The following is an 18,456-nucleotide window of genomic DNA, read 5'->3' on the forward strand; positions in this document are numbered from 1 at the left end:
GAAGTAATGAAAATAAGCCTAGATACCATTAGGCAATGAGTTTTTGGAGTAGATGGCATAAATTACACCTTAAATCAATTTTACTAGCAATTTGTTACTCTACAGACAGAATTAGGGATGTCAACCCATTTTATGTCATAATATGCAATTCTGTTTGACCTATAGTGTGAAAATGCTTTTTTGAAAACAGTAAAAAGATAGACAGACACCTCTTATTCATACAGCTTTTTCTCTTACAAGTCTGCATAAATTTTCATAACCAAAATAATTTGCTTTTTTTCATAGCAATTATCTTCTGTCATTTTGTGAATTACTTGAGAGAGGTTAGTTCATATGCAACAGTGCTAACATTTTTTTAATGCAGAAAAGGATTTTATCAAAGAATCCTGATCTCAGTTCCTAGCACAGATACCTACTGAAACAGGGATTTTTTTTCAGAAAACAAAAACTCATTGTGGCAGCAGGACTGCCTATTTTTTTTTCTCTGCAGAAAAAGCTATACTTACCTGCATGCAGTAACTAAAATATTCACTCACTGTTATACCTGCTTTAAAAAAAAAAAAACTGTTTTATTTTTTGTGGAATACTATAAAAATATTATTTGCCTATATACTGATTTTCATTTTCTAAGCCTTAGTTATGTAACAGCAAATGTCACCTACTGAAGTATGTGTTTCATTTAGTGTTAACTGTTATTAGAGTACTGGGTAACCTGCACAGGCGTGACACAAATAGCAGAGGATGTGCATCTCCTTGATTATGAATAATCTTCTGTTTTAAATTAGTTCTTGAAAATTGCAGTCTGAGGTTGATATAGAAAATGTATTTCTGATAAATATTCAATTCCAGAATGCCCCTAAAAAGAAAAATCTGAGAAATCTTGGTACAAGATCCAGCTGTGTGACTAAGTAGTGACTTTACCTGCCACCTCTAGAAGTTATTATACTATTTTATGCAGTTTTACCACTGCATTTACAAGTTAGTTTGAAATCAGTGCCAATCTGATTGGGGAAAAATAAGGAAGGAGGTATATAATCGTCAAAATAATTTCACAGAAGGATAATTGTGTTATTCATATCCATAGGCAATTTATGGCAATAATAGTCATCTTCCTGAAGGGCTGAAAGCTCCAGTAAGGGCCAGTTCTCTTCTTTTCTTGTTCCGTTTAAGTTTAAATAGCTTTTCCATTTGAATACCTAATTAGTTTTGGCTGATATGTGTCTCATCAACATGTAATATGTAATGCCAGCTCTTATACTCAGGTTCCTATCTCAAATTATATTAGTCTCACTGCTTTTGTAGTCTGTTCTAGTTAAGAGACTGGTCTAAGCGACAGAGAAATATCCATGAATAAATATCTTTTTCCTGGGTTGAGGCATTTGAATCTTTTCCATCTGGAGTTGTAGATATACTTCTGTCACCAGACTAAATGCCTGAGGATAACAGAGGAGAAAAGATTTAGTTAAAGAAAGCTTTGCATGCTAAAGTCAGTCCTCATGATACTTTTATCGCTTCAGTGCTGACTTGGAAGTCAGGAGATAAGGGCCTCATGGGGAAGAAATACATAGCAATAGAAAGGTGAGTATGCAGAGGTGCTAAATATTTTCAGAGCACTTCAGAAGCATCTCTAATAAAGACACAACATGGATAAAAATCACTCACAGATTCTGAGTGTACTAGAACTCCACTAAGTATGAAATTGTCTCCTTGCCCTGCCACTGCAAAATATTCCCTTGCACAGCAAATAGTCTTAACAAATCTGTGTCAAATGCTGCAATTCTGTCAAGTGTTGCACAGCCTTATTGAGACAGAAGCATTATTAGCTTGTTTCTCTGTGTAAAAAATCCATATGGAGTTTGGCATTGGACCCATTGTTACTAATATTAGTATAATGGTATTTCAGGGAAAGTTTTATGAAGGGCAAAATAAAGAGATATAAAAATGGGTTCCTGCAGATTACAGGGGATTAAAATGACTTGTGTTAGAAAATGACAAGTAATACATACCTTTTTCAAGAATTTAGTAACCCATATACATATTATTACATGTTGGCTGAAACTGATGGCCCCATTTTATAAGCTCATTTTGTGGTTTTAAACCAAGCTGGAGATGAAACACCTCACAACTGCTCACTCAACCCCTTCTCTTCTCCACCACCCAAATGGACTGAGGAGAATTGAAGTAGAAAGATTTAAGAAATTTAATAATTGCAAATAAAGTAAAATACAATAATAAATTAAAATACAATCATAATGGTAAAAGATAATGAAAATTATAATAAAAGGGGGAAAAAAGTGATGCACAATGCAACTGCTCACCAAAACACAGCACTGTAACAGCCACTGAGAAGGAATTAACTCTACCCTAGCTGAAACCAGGACAGCTTAGTACATGAACTTTCATGTGTACTTTTAGTACATCTAATAAAGGAAAATGCTGCTCTTTTCTTCAGTGCATAGACTAGATAAATAAAATAACTCAGAAGAAGCTATGTTCCCTGTTCAATTGAAATAAATATACATAGTATGAGACTATAAAAAAGAACTTCATTTTTACCTTTCAGCTTTTGATATTATGAAGAATTGGCTCGTCACAAGCAAAGTAAAAGTGAGGGCAAAAAATCATTACTGTAATAATTACAAAATGTCACCATCCCATTTACAATTTGTAAATTTGTGCTTTTCTGTAAGTGGTGCAGGTTGGTCACTCACCATGGTTTAAAATGACAAAATAACTAATGGGGGTAAAGTGACTACTAAGTAGATATCTACAGTTGCTACTAAAGACCATTTGAATACTCATAACTGAAAGATTGTAATCAAACCTAAATAATAGCAAATATAATCTTATAAAATATTCCTATCTGAAACACCTTAAGCAAACAAGGAATATGACAGTTTCCATACGGAGTCTTAAATATCCTGAATTCTCCCAAATTCTAGAAATTTCATATTTCTGTGGACATGGTTTTAACATTTCTGATCTTTCTGAAGCCAGGTAAGGTTTGATACACTTTCCCAGTGACTTATGAAGATTAAAGTATTATCAATGATTCATTCTGATATTAAGTCATCAGAGAATACTTTACTTGGCTCATCATGATGATATAATTACATGTGTAATAATCTAATTCTTTAACCAGTAAGAGAAAGATATTTACTAATAACTCAACTTCTGGTCCTTCTGAGTGGTCCTGTAGATGTAATGTTGAATTGTAATTTGCCATTTAATAATATTTCTATTTATAGAAAAACAAATGTTGAAATTCTTTTTACATTATTAATCGTTCCTGATCTGTAACAATTGCATTTTTAAAAATGAATTTCATATAGTTAAATTATTTAAGTGCAGAATCTTTCATTATTTTTTTTTACAGAAACAATCACAATAATTGGATAATTTCTTTTTTAAATTACTAATTAGACTGAAAATAAGATTAAAATAATTTTCTGACTCTCGAGAACAAAATTTCTTCTGAGAGAAAAAAACCTATTAATCACTTGTAAGATCAGGTCTACTTTACCAAACTTGAAGAATAAATACCAAAAGTGTAGCTCCTCAGTATTTTAATAGCCAAAACCAAATTCCTCCATCTCAGTAATTTAAGAATATACAAATGGATTAGGCAAAGTATGTTGCAAGTATCCTTTTTCAGCCACAAACCTTAAGGGAATGTGCTGATTGGTGTACAAGAAGCACACAAGATCAGCCACAGCTGAGATGCCTTGAACTCAGCTTAAAGATCCTTTCCAGTTAACAGATACAAGAGTTTCAACAATAACATCCTGCAAAATTTACCAACACTTTATTCCCAGCCTTTTTTCAAGAACAATTCTGTGGTTTCTCTAGCTATTTACAGCAATGTAAGTCTATTTAGAGGGCATTTTTTAGGGTTATGCATGAAAAAAAAAATAAAGAAAAACAGATGTGACAGACAAAACTGAATTTGATATAAGGAAGTCCAAATTACGTTTTCTGACAACTGCAGGTTATATTCCTAGATATGGTTAGATCACAGAATCCAAATATGAGCTTCTCTTCTTACTCAAAAACTAAATTTTAGAAGTTTAATCTCACAAGTGGAATGTGAATTCCAAATAGATGGTTTTCCCAGGAAGGAATGTAATCTTCATGTGTTTCAGAAAATTATTATGTAAATTAGTTTCTTGTGGTCTTGCTTTATCTGGGACACTGTAATTATGTTTTCATTACTACAATATCTTTCCCCTTGCTACTTCCTTTCAAGGCGTTAATTTTGTTGCTTTTGACATCTACTAGCAGGAAAAGTTGCTAAATCTGTTCACTTCTTTCTTTGAGGAGAACATACGTTCTGGAAAATTTGCCCTCAGGATGGATACTGTGTAAACATCCAAAATGTTTTGTGCTACCATGGCTTGAGAAGGATGTGGGAAGTCCGTCAGTTTCATCTCAAGGCTAGATCACCTATTTACAGCATTTGGCTCATAAAGGCAGTGCATCTCCCAAACACATTTGTATTCTCGTGCGTTCCAAGTTCATCTTCCTGCATCTTTTTGTCTGTCCTCTCCCTGTAAGTCTTGCCTAATTAATGAGGGAATTTGGGAAGCAGTGCAGCTTAGAGACCACTATTTTGACTTCCTTAAGTAGAAGGAATTCTGGAGAGTATTAATGTTCTTCCTGTATCTTGTGCCTTCCAGAAACACAGCAAAATAGGAGTTCCCAGAGTACTGAAGGAACAGGATTTGAAAGTGACAAGACAGTTGTGTTCCACCTTTTCAGAACTATTTGACTGGATCATGCTGGAGGGAGTTATAAGCCTAAGCCTACTATGTCACAGAGACTTGGCAAAGCATAAGTTTGGCATAGAGGCTTTAAGGCAGCAAGGCTGGATATGACCAGTAAAAAGGGAAGCAAGTCTACTGAGAGAAGATGAATGGAAGTGGATTATTAGGAATAACTCAAGTTTATGCTGATGGTCTGTATGGAAATGCAGTGGGACTGATGGAGAAGAGGTTACTCATCTGCTAAGAACTTGTGCCTTGTGTCTCATATGCTGTCATCAGAGAGGTTGGCTATTCCTATATTATACTTCTTGTAATTTCATTTTACACTATAGGTATGGCTTTAAAATAAAATTTTTATATTTAACCTCTTTCCTGTAGAGTTGGTTCAGCTTTTACACGAGATATATTTATTCAATATATTTTAAAATATTTATTTTATTATTACCTAAGTAGCACAGGATCCCTAACAAAAGATTATGCTGTCACTTCAAAAATATGTAGTAAGAAACTAGCCCCAGTGCCCTAAGCCTTACAATCATAATGTGTTATGTGCCCTATCAGTGGTATAAGGAAATATGGTATGGAGAAAATCTTAATTATAGTTGGCTGATTGGCAAAAATTTCTATGTAGAATACTTATTTTATTCAGGAAAAAAAAAGGAAATAGAAGATTGGCAGTATTAAAGCAGTAGCTTTAATACTCAATATACAGAGAAATAGCCAGGCATATTCTGAAATCCTTCTATTTCTGTGTATATTGAATATTAAAGCTACATAAGAGGTCAGTTGTCTCCTCTAGTTTTACCTATTTGCTGTGTGGTTTATAATGCATGTATGAAATGAAGGCCAGGTTTACTAATGCTTGTTTTCTCATCTTTGTAAGATAATGTCATGCTTGAACATGTAATATTTTAACTTTTTTTCAAATTATTTTTTTCCTATTTTTGATGTAATAACTGATTTAAATAGTTTTAATTTTTTTAAAGTTCCCACTTAATTTTAGTCTTCTTATAGGTCATAAGAAAAGTCTTAGTTCTTTGAATAGTTTACTAAGTAGGAGATATAGCTTGGGTATATACCTATTTCCTAACAAAATACCCGCATTTAGAAAAATAAATTCCACTTGATAAAAGTCCAGTGACCTGAATGTTCCTTTTTTCAACACAAAAGAAAGATCAAGGATCAGCTCATTAATTTAAACTGAAATCAGGTCTTCAAATGAAAATTTGATGGCAAAAGTTTTTCGTCTGAAATTTTTCCTTTTGGTATATACAAAGTGATACATATGGAGCAATTTCAGCTGTTGGTTGTATGATCTTCCCATGAGCATTTAAAAATGTACATGTGAGCTTCTCACCTGTCACAAAGGTATGTACCAAACAAGATAAGAAAATAGGAGAGTAGAGGATTTAAGTGAAAAGGGAAAAGTGAGTGAGTCAGTGTGGACTTCAAAAAACAAAAAGTCAGGTTTTTTTTCTGGACAAAAAAAAGAGAGGAAAAATTAGAGAAAGGAACTGGTGCCTTAGGTAATAATTTTGGTTTATAATCTACGTTTATGTTAGGTTTGCAGTCTCAGTTTACCTTCATCTATGAAAATTTCTTAATCCTGAAAAAAACACACAGAGAAATTTCCCAGGGTCTAAACTGAACTATGGGACTAAATTATCTTCCACCCTGAGTTAGAGGGACTTGTTAAGTATTTGGGCTAAACCAAAGGAAAGAAAAAGAAACTAAAAAGAACAGCACATTTTCTTTCTTTGTGATATTTGTACACAGTCATTTCAGATCAAAAGCATTTTGCACTTTTAATATTCTCATCCTGCCCAACAAGAACAAACTATGTGAATGATGAGAATGCTCATGACAACGAACAAACATCAATTTAGAATGCCTTCTCTTTTTTAAATTATCCCCGGAAAAATAAATCCAAAAATTTCCTGTAGTAGGCAGTATATTTGTATAGATGTTTTTCTTTGTGTTCTTTTGAATAGGAAAACATATGCAGAAGTTAAAAACCACTGGATATTTTGTGTAGGGACCCAGACTTCAAAATGAAAAAGTGTAAAGAAATATCTGTATTGGGATTGAAGTTTCTGCTAATCCAAGCAGAAATTTCCAAAGCTTTTGTCCTCTATTGGCTAGAAACATGTTTCTATCTATCACTCTACAATTCTTTCCACAAAATTATATATGTTTACTCTTTTCTTTTCTTACTCCCTGATTTTATATATATATATATATATATATATATATAAAGACTATGAAGATCATATTTTGACTCCAAAGACCTGTGTTCAGTGGCTAACATGACATGAACTATTTCTTGTTTCTGCTGGAAATATGTATTCCTACGCATTAAAGAATATTTGCTATTCCATTGTCATACCCTGTGTTCAGACAATCTTTTTTGTCCTTTAATGTCTTCAGATGATGATTTCCAGATCAGTACCAGAAATTATACTAAATGTTCCTGAATTTTATGACCAGCTATTTTGCACTATTTTATTCCACTCTATTCCTAATATTTTAGTTCTCCTTAAGGTCATCTAAAAGATCATGCAAAATTTTTAGGATCTCCTCCTGATTTATTTTATTACCTATTTCTATTAGCAAATATTTAAAGGTCATTACTAAAATGCCTTTTTTTTTTTTTTTTTTTTTTTTTTTTTTTTTTTTTTGTGAAGTAAATCCATTGATTTATCTTTCCTTTCATGGTTTTGCATAAATTCAGATCAACATTCCCCTGGAAGAAAAATTAAATCCTAGTTAATACAGGTAGTGGAGCTTAAGGGTAGAATCTATACACTTTAAGGCAGACAAGAAAAATGAGACATGGTTTTATTTGGCTTAACAATACTTGGAGGCTTTACCATATTCACCACATCTTCAGCTGTCACTCCAAGGAAGCATGGATAGGTTCAATGCTCTTGCAACCATTTCCACATTCCACATTCTTGGATGCCCTATGGATTTAAGAAGGGAATGAGCCTTTTGAGCTCCCCTCCTACACAAGTACACCTTGAATGGATTATTTGAGCTTTAAAACAGCTGCCATCCTCTATGTGATGTTTCACTGATTACATTTCCAATATACCAATCAATGAGGTTTCCTTCATTTAATTAACCTAGAAAATGATCCAGCTTGCTAGATAAAAATATCAACTTGTACTGGAATAGTCAATTTCACATGAGTACATGCTGTATTTTAATTCATTTTACTTAGGAATATGTGTTCAAATACAATTAATATTAAAACTACAGGTAAAGCTTATATGTTTTAAGGGCAACTTAGGAGACTTCAGATGCTCATAGTCTCTAAACCTGTAGTACAGCCTTTTATTTGCCTTCTGTAGCCAGAATTCCTGCTGCCAGAAAGTGTTTTCCAGATGGAAGATGTGATCTGGACTTAATTAGAGATCATAAAGTAGGATGGCCAAAGAGGCCTAAAGGCCATCTGTCATAGCCTTGTTATTAGAAGTTTATAAGAAAGAGAGCAGCAGATCAAGGAATTTTTAAAAAATTATTTCTATGGTTTCCAGGTTTTTTTTTTTAATTTAAATAGATCTCTCAAATAATGAAAAGGACAATTTGTTTCCATATTCAAAAGACTATCTGATTATCATGTTCTATCTCTTTATATTTTTTACAGGTATGGTTAAGTGTGACCCATCTATTATGTTCAGTGTAATTTGACCTCAATTTAAATCTATATATTTAACTGCAAATACCTTTAAATCCTCCAATGCACGTACAAATATACCAAAAGGAGCAAAGTTCTCTTTCTGCTTTCCTACCATAAAATGGCTTCTATTTCATTCTTATCTCTCTTCTCAATAATATTCTCCAAGACTGGAACACCCTGCTTGTGACACTGAAGGTAATAAGTATCTCCTGCATTTTCTCATGAAGGACATTTCTTTCAAAGCTCTAGATAAATTAATGAGGGCATTTGTTCCAGTACTTCATATGCTGTATGCCTAGATCACAGACAGTAATTAGGATTTAAATTTGTTTCATTAATTTAAGGTAGTTTGCCATATAAAGGTTCTTAATAATCAGGCTTAACATTATAACATAATAAAAACTTTTGCTGCATTTCATGACACCATTGAATTAAGTGTTTTCAAGGATACTCTGCTGTGAAGCAGGTTAGTGAAGGGAAAACATTACGGCAAAGTTTGTCTTCAAAACGTGCTGCAAAAATATTGTTCCATACCATTCTCATTTTCATTAAAGTTAATGGACATTGTCACAGTGTATAATTGTAACACAGGAATTTTTACACCAACATGTACATAAAACTTTTTTGTTTGGTGTCCTATCTGTGGTATGCATCACACCAGACATGCTATGGAAAAATGCAAATGAATAATTAAGTTACAGTAAACACTTCTTAGTTTCTGCCAATAATATTAACCAGAAAAATATAGCAATCAGTAAAAATATAAACATTTATCCCTCTGAATATTATGTAGCATTTTACTGGAGCATTTCCTTAGAGGCTGACTTCAAATCCTGTCTGGTTTTCCATCCACTCATTCGAAGTGAATGATTGACAATGAAACTGGGTAATGTGTGACAATACACTGAAGTGTTGCAGAGAGAATTTCCTAGAATTTCAGCATTTCCTAGCATGGAAGACTGAGAAATTTTTGGATTTTACTCCTAACTAACTGGAAGGGGGGCAGGGAGGGAAAGTACTATAAAACTTAATTTCTTCATTGCTAACAACTCTGTCCAGAAGTATGAGGTTTTATCTATTTACTTTCTAATATAACAGGGTAAGCTTTGTGATTATCTATATAAATGTTCAATTAGCTTTAATGATGTTTTGTGGTGATTAGATTCATAGGCTGAAAATTATTATTGTTAGTGATACTCATGGGGAAAAATAACAGGAAAATCAATTCTAATTTTGTATGCACAGTGAAGGACTTTGCACTGGCTTATACTACAGAGGAAAGATATTTCAGATTTATAATACATTATTCTATGAAAATAGAGTAATCATCTTAATGTTCAGAAGCAGTCAAACAAGCAAATTGAGTATTACAATTTATTAGGTAAGGAATGGAGAACTAATCAGAAAGCAATGCTGTGGTATTGTAGAATACACAACGTTCCTGGAACAGGAATATTTGGTTAAAATAAACCAAATCACCTTATTAAAAAACAAAGCAAAGCAAAACTATGGAAAAAGTAGAAGGAAAGGTAACATGATGACCAAAAATAACTAGTGATTAAAATAATGCCATTTTCATTATCTTAAGGAAAACTTAAATAATTTTTAACACAATAAAGATTTATCAAACCACAAATGTCCAAGAAAGTTGAAACAGATTTGTTGGGGGTTTTTTTGTTTGATTGGTTGTTTTTTGGGTTTTATCATTTGTTCTTTTTGAGTGTCTCACAGAGCAAAAAACAGAAGGTAGCAAATGAAATTTTTAGACATCATTCTGAAAAACATTCTTCCACATAAAATGCAGTTAAATGATGGAGCTCACTTATGAGACATTGTGTATGAAAAAATGTATATAAGATCAAGAGCAATTATAAAAATTAATGCAAGAGCTACCAAGAGTTAATAAACGCAGTCCAGCTACTCATATCAGTCTCAGACAAATGACTCAGTAGAGTCCAGAAAAGTACAACACAAGGACATTGCAGAACACTCACCTTGCTCTGATATTCTTTATTAAATATCTTTTAGTACTTCCTGGGGTAGAATTAGTCTGATCAGCATATGTGTGGGTGTTTTGTTATTGCAGGAGAAAGAGGATGAGAAGGAAATAATTTTACAAATATTATGTAATAATTCTATGTATTGCTATTTCTTTTACTTAAAATGATTATATAATAATTTTAACAATACTATTGATTATTATATTAAACTGGGATGTGCTGTTGAATTTCTCAGGGAATAAGAGGCTCTGCAGTGTGTTCTGGTACATTGGAGCACTGGGCAGCTATCAGTGACGTGACATGACATGATGTGACCATGATCAAATGCTGGACTCTACACCTGGATAAACAAGAGGAACAAAAATAAAATGGGAGAGGAGTGGCTGGAGAACAGACCTACAGAAAGTGATTTAGGGGTGCTCAATATGAGCCAATAGTGTGCCCTGGCAGAAAAGAGGACAAATCCCATCCTTGGGTACATCAAACACAGCATAACCAGATGGATAAATGAGTTGATCACCTGCTGTATTCAGCACTGGTGTGGTCTCACCTGGGGTCCTGTGTGGGCCCCACAATTCAAGAATACAGAGGTTCATGCATCCAGAAAAAGCATGGATGAATGTGAATTTTGTGATCGTGAAAGAGCCTGAAGGAAAGTCCTATGAGGAGCAGCTGAGGACTTCAGACTTGTCTCCTTTGGGGAAAAGGAGGCTGAGGGGTGACAGCATTGCTCTTTACGGCTTCCTGAGGAGGGCAAGGGGAGTGGGCGGTGCTGAGATCCAGTGTCAGGATGCATGGATATGGTTCAAAGCACATCAGGGGATTTTTAGACTGCACTTTTGGAAGCATTTCTTTACCAAAAGCATAGTCAAACACTGAAACAGGTTTCCTAGAGAGGTGGTCTATGCCCCAAGCCAGTCAAATTTTTAGGAGGAATTTGGACAATGCACTTAACATTCTCTAATATTTGGTCAGCACTGAAGTGGTCAGGCAGTTGGTTTAGATGATCATTGGAGGTTCCTTCCAACTGTAACTATTGTGCTCTATTCTATTCTATTCTAATCTATTCTATTCTATTAAACTTTGATCATACAGCTGCTAAAGTTGTGGTCATGCTTAAACTATGCATTGTCCTACATACCTTCATAAAATACATCTTCATAAAATTATCAGAGGTTAAAAAATAAAGTATATTCATCTTCTTAAATGCCATATAGGAACATAAATTTATAAGTTCTTTCAAAGTCTTGTCTTTCTCAGATTAATCTGTATATCTTTAGAGGCTTGTATTGAAAGTTTGGGGGCTTATTTATTGATTTATAGAAAGCAATAATGAAGTAACTTGCAAAAATTATCTTCAAATGGGAATATATAGTGCATAATTGCAGCTTTAAAAGAAACTGTTTTCCCTCACCTCAGTTTGCTCTTTCCAGCCCTTCAAACCTCAAAATTGTCAATATATGCCAATAGATGTTGTCCATACTTCTTTTACCTATTCACATCTATTAAATTTTCTCTCATTTTGACTTAAAAACAGAGAAGTCAAGCAATAGCAACTGTACAAATCAAATCAAAAATCTTTGTTTTTAAAGGAGTGAAATAAAAAGAGCCAGCCATCAGTAAGACAGGTGAACAATGATGTGTCCAGACAGGTGAATCATGGAGATATATGCTCAGTGTTGGAGGTTAGGGAGAAGGAGCAGGAAATGTGACTGATTACCAGCCAAAACACTCACAAGAAGTATCCAGGCATTGCAAGGGAACTCATGTGCCCATCTTCTGCCTTCTGCTACTGACTAGTATTACTAATCCCTCAGAGATGTGTAGCTGCAGAGATAAAAGCTCAATCCCAAAGAAAGTATATGCAATTTAACTCCACAAGACAAACCTGAAGCTGACCTTGCCTATGTATGTCAGAGTTTGTCCCTTCAGCCTTGATACTCATTGAGTGTTTCAAACATTTGCTTTCAGACCTAACTCACTCCATGAGACAGATGGACTGTGGGTAAAACTGACTCAAAATTTTAGCTTCCAGGTACACTGTTTTCAGATCACTGAAAGAATTTTTAATCACTCTAAATTCTAAAGCTGAAAACAGAACATTAAATTTCTGGGCTGAAAAGAGAGAAAAATGTCAGATCAGACACTATGATTAAAAACTAGAAAAGAAACTGGAAATATCAATAATCTGAGGTAATTATTTATGGTACCTGCAGCAGTCTTGCTATGACTGATGCAATTTAACTGAGGAGAATTCTCCAAAAATAAAAGTTGTTTTTGCCTCTGATATTTTAAAGACTCTCGTGTCTTTTACATCATTGATATGCCTTAGCATGTGTTCTCAAGTGATTGTTTAAATTTATGAACTTCATTTTCCACTAATTTCCTCCAAAATTTTAGTTATTTTATGCTATAGAGAAAATACATGGAGAAAAGAAAGAGCAAATATTACAGGACACAAGCTAACACAGTTTTTAACAGTTGTAATATATGTGCTTGCAAACCCCTTGGCAATGTAACAATTGCAGTGAATTGTATACCATAAATACCTGTGATGTTATTACAACAAACCCTCTTTTCAATGCCTTGTAGCATTTCCATGATAAATCAGCTAGGGTGAGTGAATTAAGCAACACCAGAAGGAATTTCTATCAGAGGCAATGATAGAACTAATGAACTTAATGCTCTGTACTGAGGCTGTTAGGCTGTATATTTAAATAATGCTCTATGTTATCTCTTTAGATCCTTTTCAAGTGAAATTTGAAAATAATTTTATTTCATAATTTTACCTCAATTTTACTCTTTTGTATTTCAAAAGTATGTGACTTTTGTAATCAGAAAAGGGATTAGCAACCAAGATACTTCAAACCCTGATAGAAACAAAGCTGTCCTGACTCAAGGAAGTGTGCCTGTATGATGTCCAGAGGTATACACGTTTTTTCAATTCTTCATCTGGCAAGATAAAGGCAACTTTAATATTCTTGCACATATCACAGCTACCTCCTCTGAGAGAAGATTAATGAGAATGGTCAGGTACAGTTCATTAAGGAATGGTTTATTTAGTAGAGAAAAAATATTCTAATAACTTCAAATTAGGCATAATGAAATATCCCTCAACAAAACCATGGTGTGTCTAGTCTCCACTGGGCAAATTGTCTTCCCTTCCAAAACAGCTAACCTGTTATTCCTTTGTCATCTCTCAACCAGGCTCAGGCAATGTCTGGGAGAATATTTCCTTCACAAGCCACACCTTCATCAGGGGCTGATGGAGAGTTGTGCTTGAGATAGTGCTTGAACCAATTGGCATTGTTTATTTAGTTTGAACAGACATCCTACAAGTGCTGGACAGCCAGACAGGATATCACCAGTTCTTCTGGTGGTATTCTCCCAGCACGGGCTTTTGGATAAATCCAGACCCACATCAGCACAGTCAGGAGAAAGCCAGACACTCTGAACCAGGGTACAGAGCAATTAGATTTGCACGCAGAGTAGACAGATGGGTGAACACACTTGCGAGAGTTTGGGCAGTGCTGGTGAAACAGAACTGAACTGCACTGAGATGTGCTAGAAATCAGGTAAATCATTGTTATTCAGCAGAAAATTGTTTAGAAGGGGATTTTATGTCCAGCTTTGTCTCTGAACCAGATGTCATAGCTTTCCCTCACCAGCCTTCTCCTCTACTGCTTTTCTGCCTCTCTGCCACAGCAGAGACAGCTGCCATCACCCCTTGAACAGACTCTGACCTTGTTCCACTACCTAGTCTGTACTACCTTTCTTAATGACAGACAAGAAAGGAGAAAGCCACATTAAGTCCATGACTTATGAAGAACTGTGGACATCAGCAGCTCCAGCTGTGGCAGAAGGAGGTTAGGGAAGCACAAAAGTGCTCAGTGCCTTCCGAGCTGGGGAAAATGAGCCTTGCCCATGGAGGCAGCTTCTCACAAAACTCAAGGAGAGCCAAGGGTAGTGATATTCTGTCCTCAAGTTCTGTTAAGCATTTTTGAAAACCTTATTTCAAGAACTTCCAAGTAGTAAATTCTAGAAACTCACTATTTCATCATTATTATTAAACATTACTATGTATTTTTACTCTTACTGCTCTTATGTAAGTTTTGCTTAAATAGGTCAAGGCTGTTAAACACAGGAAATGATAAACAAATGTGTGTGTTTCTTACTTGTACGTGATAAATCCACAAAATATCTTCTGTTTTTCTTTTGGAGAAGGTATTTCCTGGTTTTTTTCTCACTTGTCTCCTTGTTTTATGTTGTAATTACTGGGAATTCCACAGACTCAAAAAGAATTTTTTTTTATATCTTGAATATTAAATCCAGACGTAATTGTAATTTAATGAATTAGGTAATAGGAAAAAACATGATTTTTTAGCTGTGCAATGCTAGTCTTTTATGTTACAATTAATATGCAATCAGAATAATGTTCTTAACATATCAGCTGCAGTGGATTAAAGCTGATATTCTGATATGTAAACATGTACTCTTGTACCAGAAATTGCAAACTCAGAAAGACAGAGTCTTCAGGCATCAAATCCACTCCTGAAAAATGTGAACTGAAATCCATGGAAACACCTGGATATATGCCTTTATACCTGCATATATGCCTTTAGGGATCAACAGATTTTACCTGGGATAATTTACAGCAAATCTTTAAGAGAGTAGAAGTGCCCTAAAATAGTATAGAAATTACATTAGCGTTTGAAGAAAGGTAACCTTAAGCCCTTACTTTTACATGCAAGCCAACAAAGTAAAACTAAGTGACATGATAATGGAATACTGGCTTCCTCAAATTTAGGCCATCTTTATGTCTGTGTTTGGGAATGTAAGAATTTTGTTACATTATCCACCCATTAACTCATGTATAGCACATAATTAGAAAAAAGTGAGCAACTGCTGCTAACATATAAAGCCATAACATAATGTTATGATTTTATTTTTTAAATCACTAAGGAAAGTACTGCTTAACAAAACTGCAACAGCTTGTCAAAACTGCACTTAAATAATAAACCAGAAATTAAAATAATAAAATAAAATATAAAGGTTTCCATACTTCCAGAGGCAATCAGCTGTAAAAGTCCATGTAATAAAATAATTTCAGATTATAAAAATAACATAAAACCCAAAAATAAAGAAAAACATTAAATGAAATGTTGAAATATTTTTAGATTCAAATATTGGAGAGAAAATAACAGAAAATAAAATGTCCATTTAAAATCAAGTATATTTCAAATATATGCATTTCAACAAAAATGAAAACTTTATTTTGGAGAATTCTAGTAAAATAAAGCATTTCTGACATCTGTATTATGCTTTGGAAAAATAAAAAGGCTTATAGCTCTTGAAGACAGATTAATATCTTTACCCAAAGAAAGGAGATATTCACTTTCGTAAAATCCCTCCATACACAGAGCTCTGGGACACACTCTAGCTTTTTCTTTCCATTATTTCAAGACAAAACTGCCAGACCCTGCTAAGGCATCAGTTTAGTGTGCACAAGGGAGATTCATCTTTCTCCTAGTGGAACTCTTTTTTTTAATCTGTGCCATTTTTGGATTGTTAAACTCTTGCAGTAAATAGAATAATGACTACTGGGACCTTACAGAGTTCCTAGAAATTCTGACCATACAATTACAAATGTATGCTTGAAAATTTGTTTTTCATTCCCTAATTTCTTTAACTACTGTGAGTTACTGAACTAGAATATATACAGCAAGCTAGTTTGGATAAAACAAAAGAAACATAAATTAAGAAAACTTCTAATGCCCATCTTTTTGTGTGTGATTTTGCTGTTAAAAGTAATTATAGTAATGATAACAGTCTTTTGGAATTTTAAAAAAAAAAGTTGTACTATATTTATCCCACTGTAAGTGCTATTTTTTATTTTCTTCTCCCTTTGCAGCTAATACAGATGTTAAAGGAAAATTAATTCCTATTAAGAAAAACTATATCTATGCAACAGATATTCCTTGCAGAGGAAGAACTGTATTTCATATTGTATTGTATCTTGTATTTTATTTACATTATTCACATTATTATTATTTCATTGCTTAAAATAATTATATTTCTGTTAGATAGCAAAGCACAGAGGTGACATAACCTGCATACAATGAGATATGAAAACAAATAAGAGAATTTAGTTAACAGTACTATGCTCTTTAGAATTACTCTGCCACAAGATAGTAGATTAAATTATTCTGACTTCAATACAAACTAGAGTAAAAGTAAAGAGTGTAGATGAATAGTAGTCTTCCATATCTTTTAACGACCTTTCTGAGAAAGAATGAATGTAATCTGGCAAGAAAAATTTCTTTGGTAATACAGAGAAAAATGAGTAGAAAATAAGACTTTATGTTCTGCTTTACAAACAGCAACTAACAAGTAGAAGAATATTAAGAGCCATTCTTATAAATACTAAAAATATTGCATGATGGTTCTGCTAACTCAGAGCAAGGGAATTACCCACAGTAATTAAACATTAGCACTAAGCTTCAGCAAGGACAAAACAAAATGACTGCATACTGAAATTACCAAGACCAATTCAGATTCAATTCAATATCAAGATTCAAGAGTTAGACATAGGACCCTCCAACTGTAAGGAAAAGCAGGCAGCACATATTTTTCAGATCAATTAAGAAGGTCAGTGAAGAGACAGTATAGTTTAGAATTCTAAATTGTAGAATTAAAAAATAAAAACACTGAGCACAGATCAGGGAACTGGTGGTGAATAACTGAAATACTCATGTCGAGAAATACAGATAAGACCTGATTTCCTTTGGATCACCTCACTGAGCAAAACCCACTGGTCGAATTCTTGATGATTTCAAACTGTCTGATAGGCTAGTCAGAAGTCTCACATGCCACGGAAGAGAGGAAAATAGTGTGAAAGGTCTAATGATGAGCTGACCTTGGAAGCAACTTCATGAGCAAGGAGCAAGAGAGGACTACTACTTACTGACCACAAAGTGCATACTTTGGTATCTGGCACACTTCAGGAAGTCCCACTAGTTGTGTTCCTGGGAATAGAAAATCTGTTCCAGAACCCTCAATCACTGTTACCTCTGTCTCAAGGGCTGTTAATCTCATCAAGTCTAAAACTGTACACAGACTGTTTCCAAGAGACCCAAAGTGCTTCTCATATATGTCCCATCCTAAAACTGTGTCGTGGTTTAGGACTGATACTCTTGAATTTAGTGCTGCCACTGAAAATCTTCCAACCATGTTCTGTTTGCTTGCTCCCCCTCTCCTCTCTGACCTCCACTGCAGCTTGAGAGGAGAATTGGAAGCACAAAACATAAAGATCACAGGCTGAGATAAGAACAATTCACATGAAACAGTAATGAGACAACCCTACCATGCTGACCCAGAAGTGAGCCCTCCCCTCATCCCTGGAAAATGACATGATGTGGTATCAAATAACCACCAGGTCCTGGCCTTCCTATCTCCTCACTACTGCTAAAATTAACCCTCCTGGCAAGAACCAGGACACCTTGTTTTTTCCTTTCAGTAGGAAGAAATCTCTTTGGGAACCACCCAATACCAGTGAAGGAAATAGGTTTACAAGAGGGAAGCAGGACATTCTTCAACAGACTCACAAGTTCTAAAAGCAGCACAACTGAACAGGGCAATTGATTCTTCCTCTCTTTGCAGCTACCCCATGCCAGTAAGGCACCACACACATATAAGAAATTCTTTTAGCTTTGAAGGTGATGGTTCATATCAGGTTTTCTGTTATCAAAGATTGAAAGTTTAATAATTTAATTTGCTGTAATAAATGTTATAAGATGAACAGTTTTAAATAGAAGGACAAATTCTGTATATTATGTCTTTTTTTAAAGAAAGGAGCCTTAGTTTATGGTTCTAATACAGCACAACTTCATTTTCTGGGTCTTTTCATTTTGCATTTCTTCCTCACTGTTTTCAAGCTGTTCCTTAAGTAATTGTACAAGTTCACAGATATTTTCAAATCTATGCCCTTAATTTTTACCACCTCATGTACTGG

This window comes from Lonchura striata, chromosome 2 (genome assembly GCF_046129695.1).
Source record: "Lonchura striata isolate bLonStr1 chromosome 2, bLonStr1.mat, whole genome shotgun sequence".
Classification (NCBI taxonomy): Eukaryota; Metazoa; Chordata; class Aves; order Passeriformes; family Estrildidae; genus Lonchura; species Lonchura striata.